The sequence below is a fragment of the Melopsittacus undulatus genome, chromosome 3, assembly GCF_012275295.1.
Source record: "Melopsittacus undulatus isolate bMelUnd1 chromosome 3, bMelUnd1.mat.Z, whole genome shotgun sequence".
Classification (NCBI taxonomy): domain Eukaryota; kingdom Metazoa; phylum Chordata; class Aves; order Psittaciformes; family Psittaculidae; genus Melopsittacus; species Melopsittacus undulatus.
The window spans coordinates 107,987,577-108,005,430 of NC_047529.1; the positions used below are offsets into that span (position 1 = coordinate 107,987,577).

At 48.5% G+C, this 17,854-nt stretch overlaps 1 protein-coding gene across 2 annotated transcripts in view; it reads left to right on the forward strand.

Annotated features, from left to right (window-relative positions):
- Window positions 1–17,854, forward strand: part of GALNT14 (polypeptide N-acetylgalactosaminyltransferase 14) — a 97,810-nt gene that overhangs the window by 13,487 nt on the left and 66,469 nt on the right. The window lies entirely within an intron of this gene.

Genomic DNA, 17,854 nt, shown 5'->3' on the forward strand with positions numbered 1-17,854 from the left:
GTACATGGGTTTGCCTGTGTGATAGCTGGAAAGGAACTCATTAAATAAAGTGTAATTTGCACCTTATAATGTCAGTGCTGCCTGCCGGCAGGCACCTATATTTGGGATAAAGGCTTATTCTGCTTCAATTAATTTTATATCAATGTAAGCTGAATAATTAAAGGTGTGAATGAAAGGCCAGGTATGTTTTTCCCTTCCCTGTGTGCTGAGATAGCTGGGGAGGTGGGAGCACCTGGCAATGCTAAAGGGTGTTAGTCCAGCTGAAACTTGGCTGCACCATCTCACAGCCAGTAAGTTTTGAGTTTCTAGATGTAAAGATCAGCTGGGATCAACTGATTTCTGATGCAGATCTCATGGTATTAACACTGGCTTGGGCATTAGCACCAGCTGTGCATATGGCCCTGGGCAAGCGGGCACCTCTCTTTCTGAGTGCAGGCTTGATCTCAAGATGTTCTCCCCATCCTCAGGCAGAACTAGCAGCCATTACTGTATCCAAATGATAAAGCAGATGAATTCCCACTTTTTAAACTCATTTCCAAAGCTGTGTTTCATGTCCATAGGCCAGGAGTGTCTGTATTTCACAGGCGTTTTGTTACAGAAGGCTGCAATAGATAACTGGCCATTTCGGCATCAAAATCACAGGGAACTTTCCAGAACGATACTAATCCAATAAAAAAGTGGAAACTTTAGAAGTGTAAAAGCTGGGGATCTATTTCCTTTGAGAATGAACCAGTGCTTGACCTGAAAAGTATCCTGCATCTCTAGTTCTGAGGCACAGCTAAACTCGTGCCATGCTCAGGATTTCATTTCCTCCCCCAGTAATCCTTTCCTACAGGTGCAAGTACTAGGGATTAATTTGCTGAAGGTCTTCATATTTGCTCCATGTTACAGGGACTCAAACTCCACATGAGGCCAGCATTTAAAAAAGGAGGCTTTAAAACCACCCCATTCATCCCAGCATGTGCTTGAGGGCTTTGCCACATGGGATTTAGTTTTGAGAGGACACACTGGGAAGCCAGCGCTCGCTTTTCAGTAAGTGGGGCTGATTTCAGATGCCGTAAGAAGCACAGTGAAGTTTGATAGCCCAGCAGCATGGTTTAGTGCCTACCCTCACGCTGCCTGGCTGTGCTCTTGCAGGGATCCACAGTGCGATTACAAGGGCTGTTAAATGCCCTTAATATTCATGCTGTTAGAGGGAGCATTACTCCTGCAGGCTCTGCTGTCTGCTGCTGTTTGCAATAGCACCGCACCGATGATTAAATCACCAATGCTGCATTGAATAGCGTGTGAAACCCCTCCAGCCAGGAGATGCAGAGTTGAATCCCTCCCGTCTGCCTGCTTCCTTTTTTTGCTGTCTTAATGGCATTTTTAAAGCAAACAAAACACAGGGGGAACAGTTCAGAGCCATGAAATGAGATGGGAAAAAAGCCCCTTGCAGAGAGGTGAAGAGAACAGGACATGGGCACTGCAAGAGAAAGGGACTGGAGGGGTATGCATGTGTGTGATGCCACTTCTCGTCATCCCTTTTTCAGGTGAGGATGGGAAAAGCAGTAAATTGTGTAGTATATATATGTACATAAACTGATATATACTTGGTAGTGCTTCAAATGGGGGAGTAGCAGGGGTACTACGGCAGTGTGGTGAAGAGGCTTTTGGAGCTGAAACCAGCAGCTGCTTATTGTGCCAGAGCTCCATTCCATACTAATCTATTCTGGGTGCTGGGAGGAAGCTGTTCCCTGTTGTTTTTTAATCTATGGATCAGTCGGTGTTAGCAATGTCTGTTCCCTGTGCAGTCGTCCCAGATCCCAGGTTTTCTTGGCTGGCACTGGGATGCAGCCATTTCCCCATCAAAGCTTTGTTCCTTGCACACAACCTCAGCTACTGCAGAGTGGGGCTTCAGCCTGACAGGTGTTTTAGGGAAAGAAACCAAAAACAGTTTCTTGGTAACCTGCTTCACTCATTGGGCCATTCCCTATCCCTCTCTGTTTCACAAGGCCATGTCCCATCTTCCCTGCCTGCTTCCCCTCTCAACTGCAGCTCTATCACAAGTGAATGGCTTGTCTCAGAGCTGTCCCAGTGCTTCCCATTCAGCTCAAAATGCGTGGTACCCATCTGGCCATGAAGATTTGTATTTAGCTCATGGGCCAGGGGCTTTCAAAGGGCTCATGGGTCTCTGGGAGAGGAGTGTGGAGCCGAACATCCTCATCTGTGTGGAAATGCTGGGCTGATTCCCAGAGGCACCGCAGCCCCTCTCTTCGATGCTGGTATTGCCAGGCTGGCACTTCCACACGAGTCTCATTTCCATGGCTTACTTTCACAGGGTCTGGGTAAGAAGAGTCCTGATGAGGAGGACATTAAAGAATCTGTTGTTTAATTGCTCCCCTGTCGGTTTCAGTTAGGGTGAGCAGCGTGATGGGGATGCCTGGCTATGTACCGATGGGAGGCTTTGTGGAGCCTCCATTGATTTGAGCTTGTCATGCTGCTCATCAGGAGCAGGAGAGTGAAGTAGATCCTTAGCAGCAATGCTCCGAATTGATCCTGATGTAGCTGGTTTTTCTATTGCCTGGTGTTGCTCAAATCTTAGCCTCAAACCTCCCATCTTCCATGGGGTGCCCAACAGGGCATCTGTCCATCTCTCTTATTGCCCCATCCTGCTGGATTTGCTGCAGTCAGAGTGAAGAAAATTGTACTGTTGGTGCTCTTAATTCATGGGGTGATTTTCTGCCCTCTCTGTCCTTCCCTCTTCTCCTGCCGTGTCCCTGTTGTGTGTTGGACTTGATGCATCCCTTTTTCACGCAGCTCATGCTAGAGCTTTGCTGATCGAGGCAGTAAATCAGCTTGCCAGTGCTGTGGAGATAAATGATGGCTTTAATGTCATGAGACGGAGCAGATAAAAATGGGGGTTAAAAAAAGGGTAAAATCGGGATTAAAATAGTGTACTCAACAACAGATGGGCTATGAAATGGAAGAGTTACCCTGACTAAGGCCCCATGGCACAGCAGCATGGTCCTAGTGATGACTCGAGGTACTGCAGTGGGACCTGCTGGGGAAGAGAAAGAGGGTTCCCATGTGTGCAGGTCTGCACTAGCACCCTGCCTTCCTCCCTCGCTGGCTGACTGCAGCTAATGGATGGTGGAGATAAGGATGAAAGCTGGTATCCACAGCGTAGGCTGAATAGAGGGCACCAAATGGAGCTAAATCATAGGCCAATTTATAGTCCTGCTGTCCACAGCTGCAGGGAAGGCTTGAGCTGAGGTACTATTGTTTGAATGTCTGCAGCTCTCAAGGTTGCAACCTCTCAATTTGCTGCCTCCCTTAGCTGGGTTTCCTTTATTTCCCCCAGTTTTAAAGCACTTTCCTTCTGACAGACCCCAAGACATACGTCTTCTACTGATTTCAGCAGGCATCAGCAGTCTCTGGGTGCTTGGGCTGCCCAGACCCTGTCCCTCAGCCCTGGTCCATGCTTTGGGGTTGGATAAGGATGTTAGGAGCTGAGTTGGTGGCATATCCACCAGTGGGTAATTATCCACTTGGAGCTGAACAGAGCCTGACGGCTCCCGACGGGCTGCAAACCAGATGTCTGGTGGCAATGATTTAAGCTGCTGTCATCTGGAGACAAACTGGTGATAATGATTCTCTTTTTATAGATGGGAACTTTTGAGACACAGGAAGATTTAATGGGGGACGCTTTGTAAATTTAGCTACTTAGCTAAGTTTAGCAAAGTCTCACCCAAATTAACTAAAAATAAGCTTGATTCAGCTAAATCACCAGAGAATTGTCATTCTTGTTGGTGAAAAATCAGAAGTCTGAGGGGAAAGTGAAGAGTTAGTAATGCTGACGAAGTTATAGTACTGGTTGGTAGTTCAGGACTGTGCCCTCACCTTGACCATGCTGCTGAGTTTTGGGTATCTGTCTTGCTGTAGTGAGTCCTGGGTTGGCAGAAATGGAGAATGAAAAGTTATCTACGGGGTTTGGTGGCTGGCAGCAGGAGGATTTGACACCTGCATGGCCATCTCCAGCCACAGTTTTTATAAGAGGAGGAAAAAGAGATGGCAAAAATCAAGTCTTGTGACTTGGGTGTCTTGGTGACAAAAAATGGGGGAAGAGCATTACTTGTTCAGGGAGTTGTATGTAGCTAACCAGCATGGGGAGGTTTGCATCTTCCTGGCTGGTGTTGGAGGTGAGGTGTCTGGTCAGATGGATTGGGAACAATTTGTTTCCTGAGGCTGGATATGGAGAAAAACCAATGCTGCTGTAGTCCTGTGCCCTTGGAAGTGAAATGTGAGGAAGGAGAGATGAAGAAAAACCTGTATGGCTGAAGGAGGAGGTGAAAGAGGATAAGGTGAAATTCAATTCTGCAAGCCTGGCCGCCGGCCAGGAGGCTGTGGTGAACTTCTGCTGTGTGCCTTGGGATCTGTCATGACCAGGAGCACTTAGGAAGTATTTTTCCTACAGTACAGCTACATCTTTGTGGATGCACTTTTTTCCCTTTATCCCAATTTGTGTTTGAGGTAGTTGTAAGCCCCGTGGAAGATTATTCCTGAGAGAGGATCTGGTGATGTGCTAGTGGCTTTCTAGCTAGTGGCTAGTGTCAGTGTTACTGGCCAGCAGTGGTGAAGCCAGTCTATGGGGTCACCATCCTCCTCTACTCAGGAGAGCTGAGAAGCTTATATCCCTTGTGGATCAGGGTGGACTGAAGATGTCCCATGGACATCTGGACTATGTGTGCCTGACCTGGCTCTTATCTGCCCATCTATTTTCAGCCCTTGGAGTGCTATATATGAGTGGTAGCAGTGAAATCAGAGTCAGGCAGGAGAAGCTGTGTGACAACATCCGTGCCTGCATCAGGGTGCTGGGGACCACAAAATGGCACTCAAGGCTAACGCCAGAGCCTGTACCCTTGGGAGGTGAGAAGGGGAAGCAGAGCTGGTTTGGTGAGCAATGCAAGGGTATGCCCAGCATTCCCACGTGCTTCTGGGGCAGGAATCATTGTGGTGCTTTCAGGAAAATGGTCTTGGAAGAAGTATCCTTGTGGAGGCAGAAATGGGAATAGTCTCTATGCGGGCTGTGCTGATAAACATGTTTTCAGGAGAGAGAAACAGGTCACGAAGTCTTTTTGCCTCCTCAAAATAACCCCCAACAACCTCCAAACCCTGCCTTTATCACAGTGGGTAAGGTGAGGAAGAAATACCTTTTTGTCTGTTTGTTTTTCACGGTGTTCATTAAATCCTTTACCAAGAGCCGTTCACCTTGGCCTGCTCCAAAGCGCTCAGATTTAGTTAATGAATTTACTTCTCTCTGCAAACCCTCCATGGACAGCAGTGCCCCTGCCTGCAGGCAGACACTGGCACTGCAGCTTTCCTGGGGTGTTCTGCCATTATCAGTGTTCTTTTGTGGGTGCAGCAGCCGCTTGAAGGGGCAAGGACGGTAATGGAGGAAGGTATGTTGTGTCAGTTCGGTGGCTCCTATTTGGGCATGGGGCTTGGTGTTCTCTCCTAACCTCAACCTTGTTTTTCTGCTCTCTGTGACTCCATTGGGAACAGAACGTGGTTGGGGCAGCTCTTAGGGGTGAGCATCACCCTTTTAGGTTTGTGGGTAATAACGAGCCATGGGGTGAAATAGCAGTTTCTTTTAAAGCTGCCTTCTCTACAAAAGTCCCCTTGAATTTAATGAAGACCTAGAAAGTTGTTCCTGAAATTTTTACACCAGCATATAGATATCCATAAAAGAGCCCTCCCGTAAGCGGAACAGAAAGGAAACCATTCATTTTAGTGTCTGTGCCTTTATGGATTGATTTTTACAGAATCCTATTAGTTTCACTGCCAGTAACTGGCAGGAGTACTCTATTTCAAAGCAGACAACGTCAAGGTATAGAGGTGTACATTAAATATCATCCTACCTGTTGCTATTCAGCTTTTGTCTGAGCAGAATATAATTGCAGAGACTAGGAAAGCCAAGTCGATCTCCTTCCAGTTTTGGTCAGTACAATCATTAGGAACCAGGGTAACGTAAGGGGCTGGCATTACACTGTTTCAACAGCCCATTAAACAGAATGTGATCATTCATGTACAATGCTTTCTTACAAGCAAAGAAATACTCTCTTGTAGCCATTCCTTGGTGCCTGCTTTTGAGAAAACCATGATTTGTTTTAGGAAGAGAAAACCTTTCCCTAAGTAAACAGGTTGCATAGAATGAAACCCCCTATAAACCACAGGGTGCTACCCTTCCATATATTGCAGATGATTTCTGCATCTGTTTTGCCTTCCCCCTGCTATGTGGAGGTCGGGGCACCCTCTCCCTGCCCATGGGGCTGCTGCCAGCCTGGCTCTATGTAAAGCTGACACTTCACCTCTTGCATGGTGTTGGAGCAGCTGACAGCCAGATGGTTTCATAAACAGCCATGTCCCTTTGGGCGGAGGGTAGCTCACCTTCCAGTGTCATTACCAGTTCCCAAATTATTACAGATGAAAACATGGTATTATTGGAAATTCTACTTCCCCCCCTCCTTATTTAAGCTCCCTGCTTTGTGCCTCTCACTCAGTTTTGGCAGTGCAGTGCTTTGATTTTCGATGGTAGGTGGCTTTACTTTTCGATATCAATTCCAGCTACATTTGGTTTGCAGAGTGTGGGGACTTTGCAACTAAAACCAAACACTGAGCCACACTCATTAAAGCAGGGCAGGGAAAGCAACAGGCCACCACTTGAAGTATTTCTGGTTGGTTCTAAAGGTTGCCTTACAGCCCGAGGAAGCAAATGTGATGCTTCAGATTGGATGTGACTAACTTGGGAGCCAAGGGGATGATTTAGGGGGCACTTGCAGTGGGCAGAATGCCTTGGGGGGCAGGGTGGCATGCTGATGCTTCAGATCCTCCTGGAAGGAGACCAACTGATACCACATCACATCACCTCCTCTTCCTCATTGTCCTGCTGCAAGTGTGGTACATTACAGACACACTGAAGGGGACATCAGCAGCACTGTTGGCTACTATAGGGATGCAGAGCCCATTGTGAGCAACAGGCATCGCTCATAAGCCTGTTCATAAAACATGCAAACCGTTAACCACAACCCTGTTACTAATTGCTTGTACTTGTCCCTTCCGCCTGGGCTGTGTATTCTGTGCCCTAGCACTCCTGAACATACACTTCTCTTTTTCCATTCTCCTAAAGCTGATGCTGGGATAAGTGCAAAGATGGTAGGCTGCCAAAGATAAGGAATATATTGGATCTGTTTCAATTAGTTTGCCATGGCAAAGATTTAATCTTCCTCTCCGTGACTTCCAGCAGCACAAGTAGAAAAGAGAAGGCACTTGGGGCTCAAGACAGAGAGGAGTGTGGCATGGTGAGCAGGGAACACTGCTTAGCTGTGGGCATGTCAGTCTCCTGCTTGGGAAAAGTGACTTCGTGGTGCTTTACTGGACTCTTTAGAAAAGGCAATATAATATGAAAGTCATATATATATATATATATATATATATATATATGTCTGTAGTTCTTATATATATATGTCTGTAGTTCTTCTATATATAGCTTTTCTGTAGCTGAGAGGAAAGAGGTTGTTGCCAAGATCAGCAGTGTAGCCTCAGACACCGCATGTTATTTAGGGAGCTGATGCTGCTGGTGTTCAGCCTCCTGATCACAGACACAGATTTGCCTTAAAGCCATTTCTCCTGTATCACCTCTGTGGGCTGCCCTGCACTGAGGCTGACCTCACTGCAATGGAAACTCTGAAGATGTCAGTCCAGAAAGGGAAAGGGACCTTTCTGGGAGGTGAGGTGGTAGAAAGAAGGGGGATGTTAATAAAAGAGCCTGGCTCTGAGCTTATCCCCTCCCTGGCATTATCCTACTTCTTGCATCCTTTGTCCACTGCATCCTGCAGGCTGTGGAAGCACAGAGCCATCGGTGTGGGCAGTGATGCCCAGCTGACAGCCCTGCTGTTCCCCCACTTGTCAGCACAGCTTTGCCACAAGAGTTTTCCTGCCTCAATATTTGGGAATAGTTCCTGGGATCATAGGAGCACATGGCTCTTTTATTCCTGGTCCTCCTTAGGCTTTCCTGCTGGTTTGAGCAAGGAGCTTCCCTTTTCTTCCTGGGGACTGGTAAAAGCCTTGGTGAGCCATGTCAGTGCTGAGCTCTCAAAAGCAGTGCAAGAGTTTGCCCTTTTTGCCACGTGTGATTGATGAGACTGAGAGCAGAGGCCAGGAGCTGCATTTGGGGTGGGTTAGTGCCAGGACACCTTTAATTTGCAGTGCTTGGCTCCTTCCTGGCAGTAACAGGATCTGGCTGTAATGTCTGTAACCTACATTTCAGCCTGTCCCAAGGTTTTAAAGTCTATTTGGAACTGTGGGGTTTTTTAGGCTTGAATTGGACTGTGCCCAAAGAGCTGCCACATGCACCTGCAGCCCTGGGTGAGCAAATGGCTTACAGCACGTTCCCATCAGGTTTGCATCCCATGGAGAGTTTCTGGGCGAAGCACTCACTGTCTCTGCACTTCAGCTGCTCCATCAGGATGTGGAGAAGGGATGAGGAGCCCTGGATAAATCTGTGCTGTGCCCTGGGGACATGTGGCACCAGCAGAGGAGAGCTCCTTGCACCAACCCCGTTGCCTCCTGAAGGGGGGAAATAGAGCTCAGGAGCATGGCAAAACCTCACTATGACACCTGCTTCACCCACTCCAAGAATTACAAAGCAGCTTGGGAGCTCCCTATGTAATAAAAACTAAACACAAAACAGGGCTAAAATCCCATTTCGTTTGCCCTTTAATTATTTAATTTATTTTCTATATTTAACGTGCTTGTTCCTCGTGAGTCAACTGAGGTTTTCTGTAATATCTTTTTGCTCAAATATTCGTCTGTGTTGGCGGAGGGAACATTTTAAAATGAGCCTCGCAGAGCTTGCCCTATTTGCCCTAGTGTTTCTTCTGGCTTCTGCTGCTATTGAGCTGGTTATTCGCTTCCCATTTCCCATGTGTTTTCCCTGCTGCTTCCAAACACAGATAAAATGTTAGATCAAAACACAAAGAAGAATTCTAATTTTATTCCTCATTTTCAACACTTGTATCTCAGAAAGTAAGGGGCTGGTGAGCTTAGCTTGGTGCTGGTTGCTCCAGTTAGTGCTAGCTGCCCATTCCCATTTGAAATAACTGGCATCGGGGTGAGGGAAAAGCCACAGTAAGTCTGCCAGAGCTCAGCTGTGGCACTCAAAAAAGGTCTTTTTAGTACTCTGGACTCATCATATTTAAGAGTAAAGAGGTTTCTGCTGCCTGTTGCTCTGTAGTCTTGTAGGTCAGTTGTGTTGTTGGTGAACTATGAGTGGTCAAGGGGCGAGAGCAAGGAGAGTGAATCCCCAGCAAATCCTGCCTGCTGTTTGCTCACTGCTATCTTGGAGAGGTGGAAATGGTACGGAACAAGTTGATCAAGGCTTTGGGGTGGCTTCTCTGCAAGAAGTAGGCTTGGGCTGCTTAGCAGGAGGAGCAGGGTTGTGTTGGAGGTCTGGAAGATCATTAATGGCAGAAAAAGGGTGGATAGGAGCTGGGATCATCAGAGAGAGCTATCGAGGCAGGTTCAGCGTGAATGGATGCAGGGTGCTTGTGGTGCCCTCCACAACAGCCTCTTTCAGGTGCTGAAAGCCTGTGTGGGTTCAGCAGTGATTGGACATATGCATTGGAGAGAGGTTTGTGCAGGTGTTAAACAAGAAGATGGGAGAGTGCTGGCAGCAGCAGGGTGCTCAGAAGAGGTGTTCCCCAGGTTTTCACTGTCAAGACTCCCATCAGAGTTGGAGTATTTAGGCAGATGTGACCACACACCCCTGCCTTTCTCAGCAGCCCTTCTGTGCATGGCTGTCACCCTGCTCCCCAGGCACTCCTGTTCTATGCCCCCAGCTCATCCCTGGGGCAGCTCTTTGCAGGGAAGGGTGTGTAAATGAGCCGGAAGGACTTGGTGTGCATGCCTGTGGATGCATATGCACTGATATGTCTAATTTTCCATATTCCTGTAAGGAAACTGGGCTGTGGAAAACTGGGGCTGGGAGTAGAAATGAGAATCTCAGCAGGGGGGAAGCCATGGGCACACCAATCTTTTCCACCTAGGATGAAGAAGGAAGTATGCTGTGGGGCCAGATGAGGACTGAAACCCTCACTCTCACCCCTCTGCTTCTCTGCACCCCCTTGTTGGCTGTGTTACACTGTGCTGGCCATCACTCAGTACATAGCAACCCTGGACAGGCGCTGCCATGCAACGTGCTGTGCCCTGCCTGCACATCACCCTGCCTGGTGCTGTTGCTGGGCAGAGAGCCCAGGAGCAGGTCAGAAGCTGGCAGAGAGGAGGAGGCCTTTTAAAATCACTTGTTTCCCTTAGCATCACTAGATATATGTATGTTTTCTCCTTCTTTCTCCTTGCTCCACGTTCCTCAGCTCAGCAGCTTTGGAGCGGGGTGGTACAATGGGTACCATGCTGGCTGTGCCTGTCTGTGATGGGACCTGCTTGCAATGCAGGGAGCCAGGAAAGTGTTACTGGTACCCATCCAGGGAAGGGAACAGGGTGTATCCATGCCACCAGACTGCATGCATCCTCTTCTAAAGCACTAAGTGGTATTAGAGATGCCTTACAGGGACTGTAGCACGGCACAGGCCATTAGTCTTCCTGAGCACGGCTCTGTTCATACTTAGTGCTGCTTTTCTGTCTCTTGTTGCTGAACCTTAGAGCACTTCACAATGATTAGTTCAGCATGAGACTCTTAAGTGAGCACTATTGCCCCTGTTTCAGAGTAGACATAAAGGTCACTGGCAGTCCAAGAGCAGAAGCTCTGCCATACAGACGTTCACCATCATCGCTGTCACAGGCCACCAGTACCTCCCGCTGACCACCTTTTGTCTCAGCACCTTTTTAGGTCCATTTCATTGCCCTTGAGATGGTGTTCCTTCAAGAAGAAAGAGGGAGATAGATTGAAGCACTCAGCTGTACCCGGTAGTTTGGGATTAAAACTCTTTGCCTGCGTAGGAGAAAGTCTTGGCTTGTATAACCAGTTATTTCTGGTGCATCTCTCCAAGCATCTGCGTTGATGTGGGCAGCAGCAGCATATGCTGCCGGCTGCAGAAGGACTGGTCCCATTGCCATCTGTGTGCAGGCTTGCTGGGGCTGCAACAGGAATTACAGCCTCGGCTTTGCATCCCTGCCTTTCCCAGGCCTGTGCATGAGGCAGTGGCAGGTCATCCAGTTCAGAGCTGGGAGCCTGAGGTGGTGTGTCCATCTTCAGATCTCAAGGGAGATTTTTCTCCTTTGGGCTTTAGCAAAGGCAGGAAAAGTATGAAAATGCTCAGCTGGAGCTTGTGCTCTGGAGGTAACTTTAAAAGCAGTAAATCAAATACAAAAGCAGTTGTCTGGGTTTTCTTAAAGCCATCAGGACCGGTGCTGGTTGAGATGCTCAAGCCTGCCTGCCTGCCCAACTGCTGGTAGTACCTCTGCACTGGCTGCTATGGGTTTGGGAATGTCATTGCTGCTTCTTCGCAGGTCTTCTCCATCCACAGGGTTTCTGCTCCCCTCCCTTCCTTCCATGAGGTGTTGTGGCTTCTTCTTGCTCTGGTGTGCCTATCGAAGCCTGACCATACACCCAAGCCATCTTCTCTCCTTTATTCATAGGCACACTGTGGCTGATGCCAAAGGCTCAGGGAGCAAAGGGGGGTAGAGGCATATACATAGCTGGGAGCAGAGAGCTGCAGAGGGATGTAGAAGGTGAGGATGGAAAAAGACCCAGGAAGAGAAATGAGCCAGTGGACACTCACCATTAATGAAACAGCATTGCTAACATGGGGTTTGACTCATGCTTTCAGGACCATCCAAACAAAAGGGGTTTGTTTCTTCTCCAGTTACGCAGACCCCTGCAGGGGTGGTGTGAGAGACTTTCTACCAGTGGCTGGGAGCTTCCCTGCTATATTTCCACCAGGAAGTCCAGATGGAGACATGGCTCCTCTGCAAGGCAAGTCCCTTCCCCTTATAGCTGCAGACCATCAGGCACTCCAGTGGTATACCCAAATCTGTGGGCAAAGAAGCTGTGTTAACCTGATCTCAGCCGTATCCCTCCTTTCCTTTTCTGCCTGGGTGGAGTTTAGCAGTATCTCATCTCTCAGCTGGGAAGATCAGCTCCTCATTTCTTTGCAGCTACTGTCAGCAGCAACCGTGACCTCGTTTGTATTATCCTGCATCTGATCCTACCTAATCCTTAATGCAGTGCTGCCAGCAACGGGAGCATGTTGCTGTGGGAGCAAGGGGCATCAAAGGTGTGTGGGACAAGTTATGGCCCAGCAGGGTGTGAGGCTGCCTGAGAGTGCGCACAGCCTCTGCTCTCCTCTCCTTGTGCCATGTGGGGTACTTCCTCTGTTCCCCCATAGCTTTCCTAGCTCAGGGACCTTTCCCTTCATTATATCTTGCACCGCTTCTGGTGGAACTAATGTGTTCATCCAGCACAATATGCTCTTCATTGAAGAGAGCACTGGGCTGTTTTGGTGCTGACTCTCTGAGTGTGGAGGTTCTGGAGGTGTTGCCTATCAGTTTGTTTCTGGTATATGGGTGGACAAGCCTTGTGTAGTGATGCCTCCATGATGCTATGGTCAATGAATGGAGCAAGTGTTGACTTGCCACCCAACTATGCTGTGAGAAGCTGCTCACAGATACCACCTCCCTCTAAGCCTAACATTGCCAAACACCAAAAGCCAGCATGTTTTGGGGTTTGATGTTTTGAGGTATGTGGCAAGGCTTGCTGCCTCCATGGTGTGTGGAGTCACGGTGGAGCCAAGCAGGAGCATGCCAGGAGCTGTCAGCCTTGCTCATGGTGAAGAAAACTTCTTCCTGCATCAGCCAATGTGTGCAAGCAGGAGCTGCTCATCAAGACTTCCATGCTATGTTCTCCTGACTGATGACTCCAAAAGTGCTCTTTTGCTTATTGCAGTGAAATGAGTGTCTATGTGTGTGAGAGAACCATTGCCAAACACAGATTTTATTTCTTCTTCCAATAATAACAGCAAAGCTTAATGCCTGGTAACTGGTTTCCATCCAGATCCACATGCTCTTGGGAGGTGTTTTGGGTTTTCTGCATCAGGTGGCTTAACAGCGGGATTGTGTTTTATTTTTGAGTGTGAGGGGGTTTTATGGTTCTGATTTGGGGTTTTTTGGTTCTAGAGATGTTGTCAGTGTGTCAGGGAAAAGGGGAAGGGATGGTTGTCCTGTATCCCTGGGCTGTGACATAGCAGTGCTTTATGAGCCAGCATCCTTCCGGGTGTGAGAGCTCCAGCAATGGGCCCTTGGTGGTAACACTGCTGTCCTCCAAATTACAGATGTTGTTTGCTACAAGCCCAATTACAGCTTTGGTTGTTTTCTGGTTATGTTTTGTTCCCTCCCTTCTGTTTTCATTTTGCATCCCTGATCTTACTAGCAATGTGGGAAGCTGAGCTCATGCCTGTTCATGGGCACAGCAGGAGGGGTTTTGGCATGTGTATTTCCATGCTCATTTGTCTGCTTTGTTTTTTGGGAAGCATAATGCTGCTTAAGGGTGTCCCTCAAGCGAAGCAGGTGGCTTTTGCAGTGTCAGAAGGAGGTCTTTGCTGTGCGTCTTTCCCAGCACCATCTCTTCTCCCCCAGTGGGGATGATTCTGAGGGCAAATTTACCCTCAGATATTGCTCAGGCTTTGATATGAGCTTTGTCTCATGTCATCCTCAGGCTCATCCTACTGCAGAGACCTGCCACATCCCATGCCATGCACGTCCCACAGCTCCCATGCTCAGCCACAGCTCTGATCAGGGTTTGCTCATGTAAGTAGCAGCACTTTCTCAGTGCTCCCACCTTGTGCTTACAAGGCCCACAGTCCTTGCTCAACAGGCTTGTTTATTTCTACCTCACTACGGTGCATTTCTCACTAGCCATTGGGGTTTTTATTCCTATTACTGAGCTGAGATAGGAGAAGGTTGGGTTGACACATGCACTCTAAATTGTGCTGCTGTATCTCGGGTGCTGTCAATCATGTCGCTCCCAGGCCCGGGGGCTTGCAGACACTCCAGCAGCAGGTACCTAAGGATCAAAGGTTTAGATCAGTTTTTGCTGTCACCAATGTTTTATATCTAATTTCTCCTTGAGGAGAGTTGCAGGGGGAGGAAGGGCTGTCAGCTGGGTAGTACATGCACCCTGCAGCATCGTTGCTGGGACCTGAGCTTCACCTCCCTTTGCCTACATGTTGAGGATCAGCTCTGGGTTACAGACATGCCTGTCTCTGCAAGATGTGTGTGTGTGAGATGAGGAGGCAGGTCACCACTGCTTGTTGATGGTGGTGCTGGCCTGTAGAGCATCCCTGCACGGTGTGCATACATCAGGGAAGTTCTCCAAGACAGCTTGGGGTATTTTGGTTAGTGACCAGCAAGGGTTTTCCTCTGCACTTCCCACTTGGCAGAGTGAGAGCTGGGAAGAGAAATGTAGCTCCCTTGTACTGGAGCTGCTCAGTGCAGGTGATGCTCCAAATGGGAGCCTTGCGAAGCTGGAACACCAAGGTAGGGCTTGGAGGGAGTCTGGGGCTTTTCCAGAGCTGGAAATCAAGTGCAGGGATGGGGAGCTTTGACTGGTGGTATTTCTTGTCCTTGCTGAGCTCCTTCCTTGGAGCAGGTTGTGCCCACTTGGTAAGGCTCTGCTCCTCAAAAGCAGTTAGCTGACAGAGATGAGGGGAAAGGCAAGCTGGTGGCTTCCTGAAGACAGCTAAAGCCATGCAAACAGCTGCCTTGTGTATCTGCAGTTATTTTATTTTGCTTTAATATCTATTTCTTTAACCTCTGTTTTTTCCTCCTACTCCACCATTAGAATAAACCAAGCTAAAATAAAGGCTGAGCTCCCTTGGAGGCACTTTTCCTTTCACATTAATATGCTGCTGTTATCCTTGCCCCACATTGCTGCTCAGTTTGGAAAGGTGGCTGTTCCGGGAAGGATAGTAGCATTAGTTTCTAAAGCTGTGTAAAGATCCCTATGGAAGCAATTACCAGATGGATTACCCCAGGCTTTGCTGCTGTGAAAGGGCCGTGTCGGGTCGAGGATGCTGAGTGTATTAACAGCACGATCCCTTCCTTGCTTTGGAGGTGTGGGTTGGATTAGCTGCCTGCTTTATTAAGGGCTGGGTTCAGAGCAGGACTTTGGCTTCTGGCTCCTTTACTCTCCCCTCCCTGCTCTCCTTTCCCCCTGATATGCTCCATCCTGGGCAGTCTTTTGGTACATGGGACCTGCAGCTCCATAGGGAAGGGGGAGGCATTTCCTGACAGCTGAGATGCTCAGTCTCTGTGGTTTAGTGGGAGTTCTGGCTTTTACTTTGGTTTCCTTTACAGAAGAACAAGTGAAGCTCACTTGGAGACCAAGTGCAGCTATGGGCTTCTAAGTACTAAATCATCTGCTGCTCCTGTTGAAGCCTGGGAAGGCTGGTGTGACCTTCATGGCTGGGAAGCAGCTCGTGTCTGTCCTGTAAAGGCACAGAAGGAAAGCAGAACACACCGTCTGTCCAAGCAAGAGCTTCCTTTTACCTCTATTTACCCTCTATGAGTGTGGGCTCTACCCAAAGTGTTTGACTTCTGATGGTCCTGGGATTGAGCTGAACCTGGCTGGTGCAGAGAGGATACAGAACCCTCTCTGGCAAGGGGCAAAGGCACCTGGGGACAGTGGCACCAGCACAGGATGGAGAGGGCCTGGGATAGCTGTGAGTGTCCCACTTCTGATGGGAGTGCTGGTCGGGACACTGGTGGGGACTGTAGCCTTCAACCCAAAGGGTTCACTGTGGAGCAGAGCTGCTTCCAGACCAGATGTGTTCCACATTTTTTGTGTTTTAAACCTGAAATCTTTTAAACCCCCCTGTCTCAAAGGAAGCAGAGGCTATCTTAGAGACTCTCAAAAACTTATTTGGTCTTGTTTGCTGCCCAGAATTACCATATGCACACCCACTAGAAGAGTTCACAGATGCCAACAAGCTTGGGCTGGTTTTGCTCATCCTTTCTTGTGGGGCTGAGGGGAGGATGGAAACCTCAGTCTTTTCTGATAGAGGCTTGGGAAGACCGATGCAGCCTGAGCACAAGCAATTGGAGGTGAGCAGTTAACTGAGCATCCCCGCAGCATCTCAGGGTTGCTGCAGGCAGGGGGAAGAGGAGAAGACCAAAAGTCCTCTCCATCCTTCTGCTTGGCTCCTGGCACAAACAGAGCTGGGTCTTCTCTTTTGTCCAGTCAGCAGCTTGGTTTGTGCTGACCTCCTAAATATTCCGCTCATTATACAGTGTAACGTATAAATAAAACAGAAGCAGGCAGCAGTATTCTCCAGGAGGATATAATCGGTTTCCTTCCCTTTTTAATTGTACAGGATTTGTCTTCATATGTCAGGCTATCGTACTGGCTAATTTATCACTTTAAGGAATTAAGTCTGTGTTCTTTACACAGCAAGGTGTTGCTGTACACACCTGCTTTTGGGGTCTGACAAGGAAGAGCATCCTTCCAAGTGGGAGGATCACAGGGGATTCTGTAGCTGGATGTTGTTTCTAGAGGTCAGTGACCTGGATCCTGCACTACTGTCCATAGTCACAGGGAGGCAGAAGGTTCCTCAGCATGATGGGCATCACCATGGGAATTCCTTGGGATGTGGCTGGGGTGTACAATGCTTGCCAGCAGTGTTCATTGTCTCTTCAATAGAGGCAGGACAGTGGCCTGTGCTACAGGGGAGAGGAGCATCATCTATGTGTGAAGCTCAGGCCCAGGCAGCCTGTGGGAGGTGAGGGTATATTTTAACCTGGCTCTGGAGCAGCAAGCAGTTGCTGATAAGCATGGTGTGAACTCCGAGCTGACTTGCTTTCTCCTAAGGGAAGCCCTGGAAACAGCATTTGGCTTTTCATCAAAGCAATGAATCTGTCATCTTTTCCTCCTTGCAACTTGAAGTCCCCTGCTTCTGATTTGCAAATAAATTCCCCATTTTGGTGGCTGCCTTGGCCATCTGTTTTGCAGTTAAATCTTTGGTGCCTTTATTGGAAAAAGCATCAATAATTCTCTGGTGGCTTTTCACGCCGTTGTATTTGGCTGGAGACTTTTAGCAGATTTAAGCCTCTGGAGGGTGTCTCAGACTCTGTATATCGTTTACCACAGATACAGGGAAGAAGATACACAAAGAGATGGTTCTAGCTGTGATACACTTAGCGATGGCCCAGCTGCCAGACCCCTGGGTCAGCTCCTTGCACTGAATCAGTGGCCAACAGCCTGCGCTGATGCTAGTTGAGTGTGGGAATGATATGAGGAGCCTTTTCCAGAACCTGGATAGGGATGCTTCTGTCCAGGCAGCGTCTACAGATGTAGTTCTTGAAGTCTGTCATCTAGTTCCTAAATGTTAAGTCTTGTTCCATGGCCACTTGCCAGTCCTGTTGCTTGATGCAGTAGGTGTCTTGATTACATAAACATCTGTGTGCACGGAGAAACCCTGACAATTCCCACATAGGAGTGGGCATTAGAGACGAGGGTTGGACGGAGACAGGTAAAGGAAACTGGGCAGGAGGCAAGGAAAGGTGGTGATAGAACGGCCTTTCTAGGTGATCCTGCCCCTCTACTCTGCTCTTGTGAGACCCCACTTGGAGTATTGTGTGCAGTTCTGGTGTCCTCAACATAAAAAGGACATGGAACTGTTGGAACAAGTCCAGAGGAGGCCACGAGGATGATCAGGGACTGGAGCACCTCCCATATGAAGACAGGCTGAGAAAGTTGGGGCTGTTCAGCCTGGAGAAGAGAAGGCTGCGTGGAGACCTCATAGCAGCCTTCCAGTATCTGAAGGGGGCCTACAGGGATGCTGGAGAGGGACTATTCATTAGGGTC